Source organism: Mus caroli, unplaced genomic scaffold (genome assembly GCF_978045245.1).
Source record: "Mus caroli unplaced genomic scaffold, Mus_caroli_1 scaffold_13, whole genome shotgun sequence".
In the NCBI taxonomy this organism is placed as follows: Eukaryota; Metazoa; Chordata; class Mammalia; order Rodentia; family Muridae; genus Mus; species Mus caroli.
In genome coordinates this window covers 20,456,095-20,472,739 of record NW_028227268.1, presented here as the reverse complement: position 1 = coordinate 20,472,739, position 16,645 = coordinate 20,456,095, and positions in this window count along the sequence as shown.

The window sequence follows — 16,645 nt, the reverse complement described above, 5'->3', positions numbered from 1 at the left end:
GTCCATTCTAGCTATAGGCTGATTCTGGAAGGCTGTGTGCTTGGCTTCTCTCCTTACGCCCTACGCACACACACACTTCCCACTTAATGTTTCTATGTTCTGGGAAACATGTACCACGCTAATGTTCACCAGGTTTGACCTCAGCTATTTGAACTCCTTATAAAATTTGTTTCTGTATATTTTAATTTTGCTACCAGATGAGCAACCAAAATCCCCTCCCAGCGGAGGGCAGAAGGGAAATGACGCTTTTTACCAGCTGACCCCTTCGTGGTTTTTTTTCCCCTTCCTCTCTCTATGGAGTCCCCTGTAAGATTTAAGTTGCCACTGCTTCTTCAGTCTGGAAGCTCTTTCTTTGTTCAGCCTCTTTCTGAAGTTCTCCCTCCTACCATTCTGTCCTTTCCTTCTCCATCCTCCCTCCTCCTCCTCTCCCAGTTCTGTCTCCGTTCTTTCCCACCTCCTCCCCCAGGGAGCACCACATGCAGGTGGCTGCCATCAGACACCCTTTTTTCCTCCTTTTTTTCTTCTGATTCTCGATTTTGTGAGATTCACACATGTCTTGACTGTCTGGTACTCACTGTGTAGACCAGGTTGGCCTTGAACGTACAGAGACCAATCAGCCCCTGCTTCCTGAGCCCTGGGATTAAAGACTTGTGCCATCATGCCAGGCTCGTTCTCTTCTTGTTAAGGGAAGGTAATCTCTCCTCCTTTTGCCAACAGGTGAGTTATGATCGGTGTACGCAATAGTGTTAAGGATTTGTCTCTGTCTAGGTTTTATGGTGGAAAAATAGCATTGTGCTTGCCAATGGTGGACATGTAGGCTGGGGGCAGGAGTTTCAGACAAAAAATATGTGAGAAGAAGCTGCACTGCGTGCTTTGAGAAAGATTTGAGAATGTCGTACCAAAGTTACAGCAGCTCTCTGCCAGCCAGCTGAGCTGTCTAGAGAAGCAGCCCCAGGAGGCTGCCCCAGAGCTCTGATACAGTTAAGCCCAGGAGCAATGGATCCTGGAATAAACTGTCTGGTCTCAATTTTAAGATGCTATGGAGTTGGCATTTCTGTTACCAACAGCTAACAGCATTTCTGACAGAATCTTGGGGGAAATTTTGATGTCTCCAGTAACAACACCTTCTAGCTCCAAATTAAGTGTTTATTAAGACTCCTTGCCCTGTGGCTTCACAGATGACTCACCTGAACATCTAAAGCCTAAAACAAGATCCCCAAATGTACCTTCCTGCAAATCTCAAAGTAATTGCTCGAGCAGACTCTCCTGTGACCCTCCATGTCTACAAGAACCCCTTATTTGATGTTACAACATCCAGGATAGCTACAGAGAAGCAACCTCCAGATTCTCCAGTCTCCTCTCACAGACACAGACACTTCTGCCAGATTTGTTCCTTCTGACCTATCCACAGAAGTTTCCACAGAACCTGGACAGCAAGGAAACAATTCTCCTAGGAATGGGCCAACATCCCTATACCTGTTCTTCTAGGTCTCCTAGAGACCCGCCACCCCCCAATGCCAGCCGGAAGCGGTTAAAGAGCACAATGACCCTATTCCTGCTCTACCATCGCTTCTTTCTAATTTTTTCTTTTTTAAATTAAACCAAAAAGGGGGAATGCTAGCATTTTGTCTAAGCTCTGCCCCACAGTTACCTGGCAACAGCCAGGTATGCCTGACTCACTATAAAAAGAGCTGCTTGGCCCCTCCTCTCTTGCTCTTGCTTTCCTGCTCCTGCTCTGTTCCCTCGCTCCCCACCCCCATCCCCTTCCCCTTCTCTCTCCACGTGCTCATGACCAGCCTCTACCTCTCTCTCTCCCTCTTCCTCTCTCTGCCTTTCTCTGCCTCTACTACTCTCTTAACTCCCCTCCCTATGCCCTGAATAAACTCTATTCTATACTATAATACTATACCCTCATGTGGCTGGTCCCTAGGGGGAAGGGATGCCTCAGCATGGGCCCACCGAGGCACCCCCTTCCCCCATACCTGACTACACATCCACCAAAACATATGCCCCCTCACTTTATATTTGTATAAATACAACAGGGGGAGCTTCGAGTCGATTTCTCATTGTATTAGTCTTTTGCGAGTGTGCACATAAGGTGTTTTCCTTGCTCAAATTCCTTTCTTGCTCCCTGCTTATTCTGAAAGATGTGGCTCAGATCCCATCTCCTCCTGGAACATTCCAGGGCCTCTCTAGTCTGCCCTCTATCACCACCAAATTCCTTCAGTTCACTGGGTCTTAACCTTGTCTACTTGTTGAGATAAACCATGGAGTTTTAGGAAATACCATTCCCAGTGGGGCGTGGTAGTGCACACACCTCTGATCCCAGCACCTGTGATACTGTGTTTGAGGCCGGCCTGGGCTGTATAGCAAAAGCCTGTCTCAGCCATAACAGGAAGATTATTATTATTACTTAGTTAGTTTTGCTTGTATTATTATTTTCTGAGACAGAGCCTCATGTCTTGCAGGCTGGCCTCAAATTTACTGTGCAGCCAAGGATGCATTTGAACTCCTGATCCTTCTGCATCTGCCTCCCAAGTGCTGCAATTCTAGGTGTGGGCCACCACACTAGATTCAAATGTATGTCTTGTTAATTTTATTTTATTTTATTTATTATTATTTGGGGGGGGGCGGGGTTGAGACAGGGTTTCTCTGTGTAGCCCTGGCTGTCCTGGAACTCACTCTGTAGACCAGGCTGGCCTCGAACTCAGAAATTCACCTGCCTCTGCCTCCCAAGTGCTGGGATTAAAGACATGTGCCACCACGCCCGGCGTTAATTTTATTTTATAACCCTGCCGGAAATTGAACCTAGGGCCTCACATACACTAGGGCAAGCACTCGGCCAACTAAGCTAGGATCCCCAGCCCTAGACTATTGTGATTTAGAGGCCCACGCTTCTCTGCCATCTTAAAAGCAATGTTTGGGACCAGTGGGTGGTTGGGAGAGTTTATTGAATAGTGCATGTATTGGGTATGTGACAATATTGAGATACTGTGCAGGGGCTAATGAAGTGACTCAGCAGTGAAAGGCATTCGCAGTTAAGCCTAATGAATGAACTGAGGTCCCTGTCTAGGACCCACATGGCAGAAGGAAGAAAGGCTGACTTATGCAAGCTGTCCTCTGACTGCCACATATACACAGTGACACCCCTCTGTCCCCCAAATAAATAAAATATAATGAAATACTGTGCAGTGTTAATATTGTCAGCCTTGGCTGAGGGGCTCTCTTATTTCAGAACCCAGGCTATGGAGGCACTTTGGCATGCTTGGTTTAAAGGATGGGCTAATGCCTTGAGTAGCTTAGGATCAATGTTTGTCTTTTAGTTTAGAGTCAAAACCAGAAAAGAAATGGGAAGAAAATTCTTCCCTTCCCCGTGGAGGTGTCCTCAGGTGCCCGGGCTGACTTGGCTCCTCTTTGAAAAAAAAGGAAGGCATTGTCTTCAGAGAAGCAGACTCCGCACAGCAAGAGTGGGGTTGGGAGAGGGAAGAGGCTCAGGGACTGGCCTCAGAAGAGGAATGGATGGAGGAGCTGGAAGACAGCATGCAAAGTGTCACAGAGGCCAGGCACAAATGTAAAGAGACCCAGAGGTCACATTAGCCCTCCTCCCCCTCCCCCAGCAGTTATAGAAGCTGCGGTGTCCAGGACAGCTCCACCATGTCGCTCACTGTAGCTTGAGACATTCCCTTAACCTTTCAAAGGACCTCAGCAAATACAGAACCAGATCCTTGGCTTTTCCTTTTTAAAAGCATCATCATCATCATCACCTAATTTACGTGTCTGAGTGTTTTGCCTGAGTGTAGGTCTGTGTCTTTGGAGAACACTGGATCCCCTAGGACTCAAGTTATAGACAGTTGTGAACTGCTGTGTGGATGCTGGGAATCGAACCTGGTTCCTCTGCAAGAGCAGCTGGTGTACTTAGCTAATGAGTTCCAATTTATGTGAATGTGTGTGTGTGTGTGCGTGTGTGGTGCACAGACATTCATGCCAGCAAAATTCCATACATTTCAAATAAAATAAGAATAAAATTAAACATATTTACTTTATTTTTAGTTATGTGTCCCTTGATATGAGCATGCCAAGTATGTAGGTATCCTCAAAGTCCAGGAAAGGGCGTGGTGCGCACGACTTTGATCCCAGCACTTGGAGGCAGAGGCAGGCGAATTTCTGAGTTCGAGGCCAGCCTGGTCTACAGAGTGAATTCCAGGACAGCCAGGGCTATACAGAGAAACCCTGTCTCAAAAAACCAAAAAAAAAAAAAAAAAAAAAAAAATCCAGGAAAGGGTGTAAGATCCTCTGGAGCGGGAGCCGAGCCGGAGCCGGAGCTGGAGCTCCTGGAGATTGTGAGCCACCCACTGTGGAAGGTCAGAATTGAACCCTGGTTCTCTGGAAGAGCAGCAATCACTCTCTAGCCCTAATTCTAAGTTGATTCTTCTGTTTTGTTTTGTTTCTTCTGATGGAATATTTTGATATTTTTATTTGTTTTTATTTTATGTATATTCATGCATTGCTTGCATTGCCCCCAGAATCCAAAAGAAAAGGTTTGATCCCTTGAGACTGGAGTCACAGATGGTTGTGAGCCACGATATGGGTGCTAGGAATCGAACCTCAGTCTTCTGGAAGAGCAGCCAGAGTGTTTAGCAGCTGAGCAATCTCTTTTGTTCCTCTGTTTGTTTTTCGAGACAGGGTTTCTCTGTGTAGCCCTGGCTGTCCTGGAACTCACTCTGTAGACCAGGCTGGCCTTGAACTCAGAAATCTGCTTGCCTCTGCCTCCCAAGTGCTGGGATTAAAGGCGTGCATCACCAAGCCTGGCCTATCTTCTGGATTTGTAGATTTCTCTAGGCTGGTCTGGAACTCAGGCTGGCTTTCAATCCACAGCAATCCAACTTCAGCTTCCTGGGTGCTGCAATTGTAGACTGTAGTATGCCTCTCTCCCCCTGGTTTAATGTGATAAATTTTTGTTGTTGTTGAGATGTAATCTCACTACGTAGCTTTGGCTGTTCTGGTACTGACCTTCTAGGCCAGGTTGGCCTTAAACTTAGAAATCTGCCTGCTTCTGGAGCTAAATGTGTACACCATTTTTGACTAGATCGTTATATATATATATATGTGTGTATATGTGTATACACATGTGTTTATATATATGCACATATAAACATATATGCACACATACATATATACACACATACATTTGCTTTACATATATATGTATATATCTTAAAATTCTATTTGCATGTATACATGTTGACCATGTGCATGCACGTGCATACCGGTGTCCACGTGTCAGAGGAGGGTATCCAGGCATCCCTTAGAACTGGAGTTGTGAGCTACTGTGCAGGTGCTGGGAATTGAGTCCAGTTCCTCTGCAAGAGCAGCCAATGTTCTTTTTTTTTTTTTTTTTTTTTTTTTTTTTTTTTTTTTTTACTTTTTTTTTTTAGTTTTTCGAGACAGGGTTTCTCTGTGTAGCTCTGGCTGTCCTGGAACTCGCTTTGTAGACCAGGCTGGCCTCGAACTCAGAAATCCGCCTGCCTCTGCCTCCCGAGTGCTGGGATTAAAGGCGTGCGCCACCACGCCTGACTGCAGCCAATGTTCTTAACCTCGGAGCCATGTCTCCCGCACTCCACTTTGTATACGAAGGCAGTCTCTATCACTTGTCTCTCACTGATCTAGAGCCTGTGGATTTGCTTACTCGCTCTAGCTAAGTTGTCCTGTGGGGCTCCTCAGTTCCTGCCCACTGAGTGCTGGGATTCTACATTGGATGTCAGACCTGCCCAGTATGCTGTCAGCACGCTGGGATGCTGGGGATCTGCGCTGCAGATCTCAGGCTTGCAGGGCAAGCACTGAACACACTGAACTCCCCAGCCTCACTCACTCTCATAATCTTGACCATGAGTAGCGGCACAGTAGGGAAAAGTGTGGCAAACCCAGCTATAGGACTCGTGTACAAACGGAAGGAATCCAGTTCCACGGTTATCATCTCACCTCCGATACACTTCCTCTCTCCTCACCGGGATCCACGCCCAAGTGTGCACACCGGAACATACACATCTTACACTATGTTAAACAATCTTTATACTAATCCCATAGTGTTTTTTACTTAAGGGCTTTTGCTACCTCAGAATTAGTGTTTGCAGGTCATGCATGACTGGGCATGACACAGAAATACAGGATGGCTTTTCTGGTCCTTTGTCTCTAGGGTGTTGGCTTTTCCACAGTGGGAAACTGTGCTAAGGACAGTTAGATAAACAAATGGCTTTTCCCAGCATGCCCTGCCTGCTGAGGTACTAGATCAGGCCTGAGATCCTGGGTTCTTGCTCACAAATGAATTAGCAGTAGTGAGAAGGGTTGGATTGCCTTAAGTCTGAACTTAAGAACCCCTCTCCTATCTCCAAACTACGGAGGCAATATAAAAATGTCCGATTTTACTCTAGCAAAGACGTTTGCCTCCTTCAGAGGTAAGGCTGGCAATGTCCTTCCCCAGCCAGGGGGTGGGGGGAAGCTGTCTTTGTGTGGCTTCCACGCTGTGCCGGCTCTTTCGGAGTTAGATTTGAGGAGCAGGGAGGCACCCTAAGTGGTTGCCATCAGTTCCCGGGATGAATGGCTAAATGAAGGCGCTGATGAACAATTTGCATCTAAGGGGCCGACTTGGGGTTTGGTGAATAGCCCATGATTGTAGATAAACACCACCTGCCACGATGCCCGCGCCGCAGCCCCCCTTCTCTGGAGGGTGAGTTCTCTCTAGAGCGGGGAAAGCTAGCCTTCCCTCCCTCCACTCTCCGGTGCTAAAATGCTAATGCTTTGGAGGAAGATAGAAAACTGGATTTCCAGGCGGTATAACCGGTTCCTCTGGGGAGCAGAAAGAGCTCTTTCCTAATGGGCTTGCTTTTTACTTGGATTAAGATGGAAACAGGGTGACCGCAGGAGCCCTTTCTGAGTCCCCACCAGGCCGGGTTGTGTGGCCTGGGGAATTGACATTTTATTGAAATGAGACTCATAGATCCCTGGGAGGCTGAAAATCTGCATTTGTTGTTTTTGTGACAGGGTCTGTGTACGAAGTCTGGTTGGCCTTGAATTTGAGTCCCTTTTGCCTCAGACTCTGGAATGCTGGGATTATGCACTTCCGGATTGCTGGGATTTAAATCCTGCATCACCACAGCTGGGCCTCAAAACACTCTTTAGAAATGCCAAGTGTATTCGCCATAGCAAGTAGTGGAGGTCTCAGAGGACAACTGGATAACTTTTAAGTTTTGTTGTTGTTGTTGAGACAGGATCTCTCTTTGTAGTCCTGGCTGTCCTGGAAGACCTATGAAGACCAGGCTGGCTTCCAGTTCACAGAGATCTACCTGCCTCTGCATCCTGAGTGCTGCGATTAAGAGGCCTACCATGCCAGGCCTCAGTGAACAATTTTTGGAAATTGATCTCTTCTACCATGTAGGTCTGGCGATCAGAATCAGGTCACCAGGCTGGGCAGTGAGCATCTCTACCCGATGAGGCATTTTGTCAGCCCTGAAACACTTTGAAGATAGAATCTTACTGTGTAGCCTGGGTCTGGCCTCCCATGGGTGCACTTCAGCTTCCTGCCTCAGCCTAGCAGGCTGCTCTGTCACCATCTGCCATCACCAGGTGTATGCTGCTGATAAAAGGGCCCCTGCCACCTGGAGTTTGCTCAAACTCTCTCTCTCTCTCTCTCTCTCTTCTATATCTCTGTCTCCCCATCTGCGTGGCAACTTCTCTGGCCTCATGGCCTCATTCTCTGAGAATGGTAAACTTGCTCAGAGCTCTTCCCAAATAAATTTGCTCTTATGCTTTTAATTTTGGCTTGAATCAGCTTATTACATCGGTGCAGAAAAGGATTCAAGGCTGTGCATGACCACGCCCAGCTAAAAGGTGGAAATGGGAGTGAGTGAGATAGGTGCGTTCTCAAACTGCCAGGAAACCTCACAAATTATTCAGCACTTCTTGGAAAGTGTCATGAACTTCATGTCAAGAGCCAGAAAGATACCCACACCCACTGACTGAATAATCCCATTGCCGAGAACTATCTGAATAATTAAAACCAAAGCAGAGGTATGTGCATGAAGGATACACGGCACCATTATTTTAAAAACCAAACACCCAAACCCAGCAAGCTTGCACATTAGCTAAACATGTAAGATACTCGAAGAATGATTGTTTAAGATTAAAACCTTCCCAAGATAGAGCAGACCCTTAAACGGCCCTTCATGGGCTAGGAATGTAACCTGGCTGGTAAGAGCTTGTCTAGCATGCATGAGGCCCCGGGTTCAAACCTTTGTATCGCATGGTGGTGTGTGACTACAATCCTGTTACTGGGGAGGTAGAGGCAGAAGGATAGCAGTCCAGAGTCATCCTTGGCTATGTATCAAGTTCAATGGCAGCCTGGGTCATAAGGCTCATGTATTTTTTTTTAAGGGACTGGAGAGATTGTTCAGTGGTTAAGAGCATGTAGTGCTTATGCAGAGAATCAGAGCTTGGTTCTCAGGAGCCATATCATCAGGCAGCTCCCAATGGCCTGTAACTTGCTCTGATGCCCTCTACTGGCTGCTGTGGGCATCTTACACTCATGTGCACATACACTAAGTAGACACACCTACAGTTCAAATAACTTAGAATAAAAACTTAGGAGCTGGAGAGATGGCTCATCAGTTAAGAGCACTTTCTGCTCTTCCAGAGAACCTGGGTTGGTTTCCCAGCATCCACATGGCAGCTCACAACTGTCTATATAACTCCAGTTTCCAGTTTCTCTGACATCTGGTGTACATGCATGCAGGCAATCATTCATACACATAAAAAATTTATGTTTTTCAGAGCCAGGCGTGGTGGCGCACGCCTTTAATCCCAGCACTTGGGAGGCAAAGGCAGGCAGATTTCTGAATTCGAGGCCAGCCTGGTCTACAGAGTGAGTTCCAGGACAGCCAGGGCTATACAGAGAAACCCTGTCTCGAAAAACAAAAAACAAAACAAAACAAAAAATATGTCTTTCAAAAAAATTTTTTAAATCTCCCCCCTCCCCAAGAATCATACTGGCTGTGGTAGTTCAGGCCTTTAATCCTAGCACTCAGGAGGCAGTGGCTGGTGGATCTCTGTGAGTTCAAGGCCAACCTGGTCTATAGAGTGAATGCCAGGATACACAGAGAACCCCTGTCAAAAGAAAGAGAGAAACAAAGACAGACAGACAGACAGACAGACAGAAAGAAAGAAAGAAAGAAAGAAAGAAAAGAGAGAGAGAGAAAAAGAAAAATAGTTTTACATTTTGAAACTCTGTCTATGTGTGTGAATGTGTGTAAGCATGCAGAAGTCAGAAGACAGTTTGTGGTGCTTGCTCTTCTACCTTGTGGGTTCTGAGGATAGAAGTCAGGCCATCAGGATTGGGGAATGAAGCCGGGCGTGGTGGCGCACGCCTTTAATCCCAGCACTCGGGAGGCAGAGGCAGGCAGATTTCTGAGTTTGAGGCCAGCCTGGTCTTCAAAGTGAGTTCCAGGACAGCCAGGGTTACACAGAGAAACCCTGTCTCAAAAAAAAAAAGGATTTGGGAATGATTTTTTATTTGTTTATTTATTTATTTGCAGTATTTGGGAGATAACTTTGCAACATTTTTGGTATCACCTTCTTTTCCTCCTGGTTGAAGGCATCCCTGCCTTTCCCCCCTGCCTGACCCCCTCTGCTTGTTTTTTAGGATTACATGAGAGACAGAAAACTCTTGTGCTTATGAGGTTGCGGGATGTAACTCTACCATATATAACTTCTTATCTGTATTATTCCAGTTCATGAAAACTGGAGAGGTCAGGGGTGCAGTTTATGGGTGGGACACTCGCTACACATGCACAAGACTCTGTAGGTTTGACCCAATAACTGCAAACAAAGCACAAACTCGCGCCAGCGCGCACACACACACACACACACACACACACACACACACACACACGCGCGCGCGCGCGCGCACGCATGCACGCAAGCAGTCTTTCTCTCCTACAAACCAAGAACAAAAAACCAGAAGATTCAGCACCCCCTTCAGTCCATGCCGCTGAGCCCCAGGTATCAGAGTAGCAGTGTGAGGAGGATTCTGGGTGCTCTCAGGTCCACTCAGCTCCCGGTGGAGTAAAGTTGTACACTGTTCTATAGGGCGTTCGCTGTGGAAAAAAAGAGACACAGGCTACTTACTATCGTGAAAAGGCTCACAGAAAAAAAAAAAAAAAAAAAAAGAATAGAATCTTCATTCCTCTCCCAACCAACACATAACAACAACAAAAGACTAAGAAGAAAAAAAATATTTATCACAGCAGTATTCAGATGAGGTTAGTTTTGGAATCCTGTCTCCTGGTTACTAACTACTACAGGGATTTAGCAATTGGAGGGAAGGATGGACCGGCACAACAAATGACCTCACTCCAAATGTCCTTGATGCCCCTGTGGGGAAACACTCATCTAGTTCCTAGTTGGGATCATGAGTGGGTATGTCAGGCTTGGTGGTGCAGGCCTTTAATCCCAGTGCTAGGCAGGGGCAGAGGGGAAGGGTAAGAGGCACACTGATCTCTGAGTCTGAGGCCAGCCTAGTCTACAGAGTGAGTTCCAGGACAGAAGGCTACACAGAGAAATACTCCCCAAAAACAAACAAGACAACAACAACAACAAAAAGAAAAAAATTACATTTATTTACTCAATTTGTGGGTAGGTATGAAGTCTGAGGACAGCTTGGAGAAGTTGGCTCTCTCGTTCCACCATGTGGGTCCCTGGCATTGAGCTCAGCTCCTCAGACTTGGCAAGTGTCTTTGCAAACGAAATCATACTAGTGGCCCAGTTTTTTTTGAGACAAGGTTATGTTATATAGCCCTGGCAGGCCTGGAACTCACTACTGGACTCTGAGGCTAGTCTATGACATGAAGCAGTCCTCTCCCTTGGCTTTCGGATTGCTGATGTTATAGGAGTGAGCCATCAGAGGGCTTTAGTCCCTAGAATTCCATAATTGGTGACATGTGCCTCAGAGTAGCCGTTGGGTCTTTGAAAACACAAATGCCCTGGGAGGGAAGCCCGGAAGCCTGCCACCTCCTAGTAGGCATCTGTTTGTTAAGTGGCATGCTTCTTCCTTAGTCACTCCCTTAGTGACAAACGGAGGCAGCAAGACAGTGTGGGGCAAAAGGAGGAGGTCACACGTTGCAGAGCTGCCATGGCTCATCAACCACATGTTTACGGAGAGAGCAGCGGCCCTTAAGGAACGGGAGAGAACGTTCTGGCTTGTTTGTCTGGCTTGGTGAACAGTGGGAAGGACTGTAGCTGTTTACTTTGCCAAGAACTGATCTGGCCTGATAGCTGTAAGGTCAGAGCAGAGCTGGCTGGCTTTGTCTTTTGGCTCTCAGAACAGTTGTTCATCGACCATTTGCTCAGTCTGGAGGGATCAGATTTTGCCGAGCGTTGAATCAACCTGGGAACGTGTGGTACCCACACTGCACCACAGACTAACTACAATAGTATGTCTGAGGATGGTTGCCAGGCGTCAAAGGTTTTTCAAGACCCCTGTGGGGGTGGGGGTTCCACGAAACACGTGGTGTCTAAGACACCTTCAGTGACACATGACAGGTGAGAACCTGTTCCCACCCTCCAGACTCAATACTTGATGTTTGTTTTTGAGACCCAGTCTTACTATGTCATCCAGGCTGGCCTCCAATTCCTGATCCTCCTGTTTCCTTCTCCTGAGAGCTGAGATTACAGCCACATGCTACCATGCCCAGTTTATATGCATGCTAGGCAGTTACTTTAGCAAATGAACTACATTCACAACCCTTCTCACCCTTTTTTTGTACATTACCAGACAGTAATCAGTAATTTGTTTCTGTGTATGTATTTTTATAAATTATTTTGTGAATATATAACTCTCATATTCTAACATTTACTGTCTTCCTTTTTTAAAGAATTAAATCTCTCTCTCTCTCTCTCTCTCTCTCTCTCTCTCTCTCTGTGTGTGTGTGTGTGTGTATGTGTGTTCTGGGAAGACATGGTGTGTGTGCCATGGTTAGAGGACAGCTTACAGGAATCAGTTCTCCTTCCACCCGTGCTGTGGGTCCCGGGGATTGTATGGAGACTGTATAGCTGGACAGCAGGGGCCTTCACCCACTGAGCCATCTGTTGGCCCCTGAATTCACTCTCTTCCAGTGTACAGTTTCTGGAGATGTGTACCTCTAATTCCAGACATCAGGAGGCTGAGCCAGGAAGGTGCTTAGCTCAGAAACACTCGGGGCCTAATTGGTGGGTAATGGCAGTATTTGCTTGTTTGTTTGGTTTGTTGCTGTTGTTGTTTGTTTGTTTGTTTGGTATTTCATAAGAATAAAATCCCACAATGTACAACACTTTGTGTCTGGTTTATTTAACTTAGCATAAGGTTTTCAAGATGCATAGTGAGCCGGCTTGGTGGTGCATGTCTTAAATCTCAGCACTCAGGAGGCAGAGGCAGGAAGATCTCTCGGAGTTCCAGGCCAGCTTGTTTACATAGGACAGCCAGGACTACAGAGACTCCATCTCAGAGAGAGAGAGAGAGAGAGAGAGAGAGAGAGAGAGAGAGAGAGAGAGAGAGAGAGAGAGAGAGAAGAGCTGTGTTGTGTTACAGCATGTAATGTATTATTTCTCAGTCTTTTCTCATTGCTGAACAATAGCATCATTTACAATGTTATTTATTCACTCAGCTGCTGGACATTTGGGCTGTTTCCACCTTTTGACTATTGTGAATAGTGAAACACGGGTACAAGTATTTGTTTGAACACACATTTTTATTCTGTTGAATATTTAGCAGTGTAGAGATGCATTGATTAAAAGACTTGGGGTTGGGGAGGGATTCTACAGGTCGAGCAGACTTAGAATCCTAAGAACCCACCTAAAAATCCAGTGATCTGCAGACCTGATGCAATCCCACCACCAGACCAGCTCACTATGCATCATGAGGGAGGCAGAAGACATAACATATATATATACAATTAAGCTGGACCTGGGGCTGGTGAGATGGCTCAGTGGGTAAGAGCACTGACTGCTTTTCCAAAGGTCCTGAGTTCAAATCCCAGCAACCACATAGTGGCTCACAATCACCTGTAATGAGATCTGATGCCCTCTTCTGGTGTGTCAGAAGGCAGCTACACTCTACTTATGTATAATAAATAAATCTTTAAAAAAACAAAACAAAAAGCTGGACCTGGTTGTATACATCCTTAATCCTTGGGGAGCAGTGGTGAGGGCCTGGCCAGCCAAGACTACATAGTGAGGCCCTGTTTCAAGCAAATAAGAAATAAATGAGAAAATAAATAAATACAATTAAAATAAGGGTCTGGAGAGATGACTAGAAGTTTGGTATTCTTTTTTTTTAAAGAATTGCTTATTTTATGTATATGTATACACTGTAGCTGTCTTCACACACACCAGAAGATGGCATTGGATCCTATTACAGATGGTTGTGAGCCACCATGTGGTTGCTGGGAATTGAACTCAGGACCTCTGGAAAAGCAGTCAGTGCTCTTAACCGCTGAGCCATCTCTCCAGCCCAAAGTTTGGTATTCTTGCAGAGTATATTTATCTATCTATCTTTTTTTTTTTTTTTTTTTGAGATGTGTTTTTTCTGTATAGCCCTGGCTGTTCTGCAACTCATTCTGTAAACCAGGCTGGCCTCAGACTCACAGAGCTCCTCCTGCCTCTGCCTCTGCCTCCTGAGTGCTGGGAATAAAGGCATAGGCTGCCACCACCAGCTCTAAACATATTATTAATAAGCAAATGAAACCAATTTTTAAATTAAAACAATAACAACAACAACAGAATGGGGCTGCAGAGATAGAGTGGCTTTGCCAAGAGAGCTTCAGGACCAAGTCTCTCAGGGAACCCACAGCTCAGGAATTATCTAGTCTGGCTAAAAATTTGCCCTAGGGACTCCAGGTCTGTGGTCTGTGCCTCTCCTAGTGGCAGTGCTTTTACCCTCTTAAGAAAGTCCATGGCATTCTGTTCTGATTTTAAATGTGGTCCTGGGAACCCAGGATCTTGAACATACTAAGGGATGAGTTCACCACTGCGCTATAGCCCGGATCCCCATCCCCATGTGGTATTCTGTTTTTGTTGTTGTTCCTATTATCATTTCTAAAAGGTGTTGGTATTTTGAGACAGGGTCTCCTTATGTAGTTTTGGCTAGCCTTTTATGCCAGGCTATTTCTGGAATTCACAGAAATCCTTTGCCTCCTGAGTGCTGGGATTAGCTTTGGTTGGTTCTCTTTGAGCTGAGCCTTGGGACAGAAATGGAGAGAGTGGATTGAAAAGGTAAAAGCTGTTCTTTAGAGACCTGTGTTTGCCCAGCCCTACTTTCTGCCCCAAGGCGGGAAGTGTTTCTCCTCTCTTCCTGTCCTACCCCATCCCTCTTCATCCTGAGTTTCTCCCTTAGTTTCTTCCTTCCACCCCTCTCCTCCTCTTTCAGCTCATCTCTGGCATCCTGGGCTTTTACAAGGTCCCTGAGTTTTGGGTCAGTGCTACTCCAAGCTACAGGGCCACCTTTGTCTCTTTGTTCCTCAGGTTCTGCTGCTGCCCGGTACCAGGGCTCTGTGGGACTTTGTACAGGGGTCATTTCCAGTCCAAATTACTGAGTGAATTTCTGTGCAGAGATCAAGCCTTCATTAGAAACGCAGCTGTTCCAGCCCGATCTTGTTCAGTTAATAATTTACTGCCTGGGAAATGGGAGTAAAATGAGCCCAGAGGCATCTCGGGTGTGAACTTTGGGGTTCCTTTGACAGCAATTTGTGTAATTTGTCCAGACAGATCCTAAAGCCGTCTGAATTCTAATGTCCTGCCTGCCACCCTGACCCTGTGGGTCCATTTTATTAACATGGTTGGCTTTGATTTATGGTTTTTTTTTTTTTTTTTTTAATTGCTCTGGTTTCTCTGTGCAACTCATGACCAGCGCGGTGCTCAGTGTGGAAATGACTTTGTGAGGAATCAGGTGTGGAGTCCTGGAGCCGCTGCAGGTTTCTGCTCCACTCTGCATTGCTGAGATGTCAAACCCCTGTGTGCAGGGCTGGCTTTAAAATTCTGTACCAGGTGACTTCTCTGCTCCCAATGCTGTAAGTAGAGCATAGGGGCCTCTAAGGTCATCATGCCCTTTTCTCCTGCCCAGAGGCCATCCTGAAATCCTGATGCTGAGAACCTTCTAGAAGGTCTTGGCTACCACGTTCAAGAATCTTACAGCCTCACCAGTCAAGGCACTTTAAAGTTTACACAGAGATAAGGGATTTGCATAGTCGCAGATGGACTTACATATCTGTAATTGCATATTTGGGGAAGGAAGACCGGAGGATTGAGACCCCTATCTCAAAACAAAACACAAAATGAAACAGAGAGAGGGAGGAAGAGGGAAAGAGGTGGTTAGCTATAGTAGATGAATCATCTGCAAGCTTCTAGTCCTAGATGCTCGGAGGCTCACCATCCTCCTGCCTCCACCTCTGTCTGCTAAGCCATCTCAATGGCCTGCTGGTTTTGTTGTTGTTTGTTTGTTTGTTTTTGTTTTAAAGAAACATTTATCCTTCATATACCCCAGCCCTGGTTGGCCTGGAACTCCTTAAGTAGTTGAAGATGACCTTGAACTTCTGACTCTCCTGTCTCCACCTCCCAAGAACTGAGTTTACAGGTGTGTGCTCTCTTCTGGTTTGTGAGGTGCTGGGCCCCAAACTGTGCTTTGTGCAGAGTAGGTAAACATCCTACCTACTGAGCTACTTCTCCAACCGCCCAGTATGTATTTGATTTTATTTATTTATTATTTTGGTTTTTCGAGACAGGGTTTCTCTGTATAGCCCTGGCTGTTCTGGAACTCACTCTGTAGACCAGGCTGGCCTCAAACTCAGAAATTCACCTGCTTCTGCCTCCCGAGTGCTGGGATTAAAGGCGTGCGCCACCACGCCCAGTACCAGTATGTATTTTAAAGGAGCAGAATTTAAATTTATATGGAATTTTGAAAAGAGGATGTTTATCTAAATTAGAATTGAATGAGACGGTCTATATTTTGTCTGGCAGTTCTAACCTAGGACAAAGCCTGGCATGTCACAGGCTCAGTAAAGCTTTATTAATGAATGAATAGCTCACAGGGGCAGTGATTCTAGGATGTTCCCTGTGCTGTTCTCAGGGCCTGGAAGGTACTTGCTTCATACACACAGATGTCAGGAATATCTTCATGATTGTATCACTTGGCCCAGGAGATACTTATTTGTAGGCTACATTTATATAGTAGGGACTAGAGAGATGGTTCAGTGGTTGAGCACTGGCTGTTCTTTTAGAGAACACAAGTTCTGTTCTCAGCATCCACATGGCAGTTTACCACTATCTGTAACTCCAGTGTATATGAGACGCAAAGGAACAAATACACATAAAAATAATAAGACACGCACACAGTGCAAATACATATATGTGGGCAAAATACGCACACATGTGAAACAAAATAAATATTTTTAAAAATCAGGATTTCCCTGGGTAGCCCTGATTGTTCTGGAACTTGCTCTGAAGACCTGGTTGAATTTGAAGGAGTAAGAAGAGAAAGCTACACTTTAAAACTCCTAGTATAGCTGGGTGGTGGCAGTGCCACGTTTACTCCCAGGACTAAGGAGTCAGAGGCAGCCAGATCTCTGAG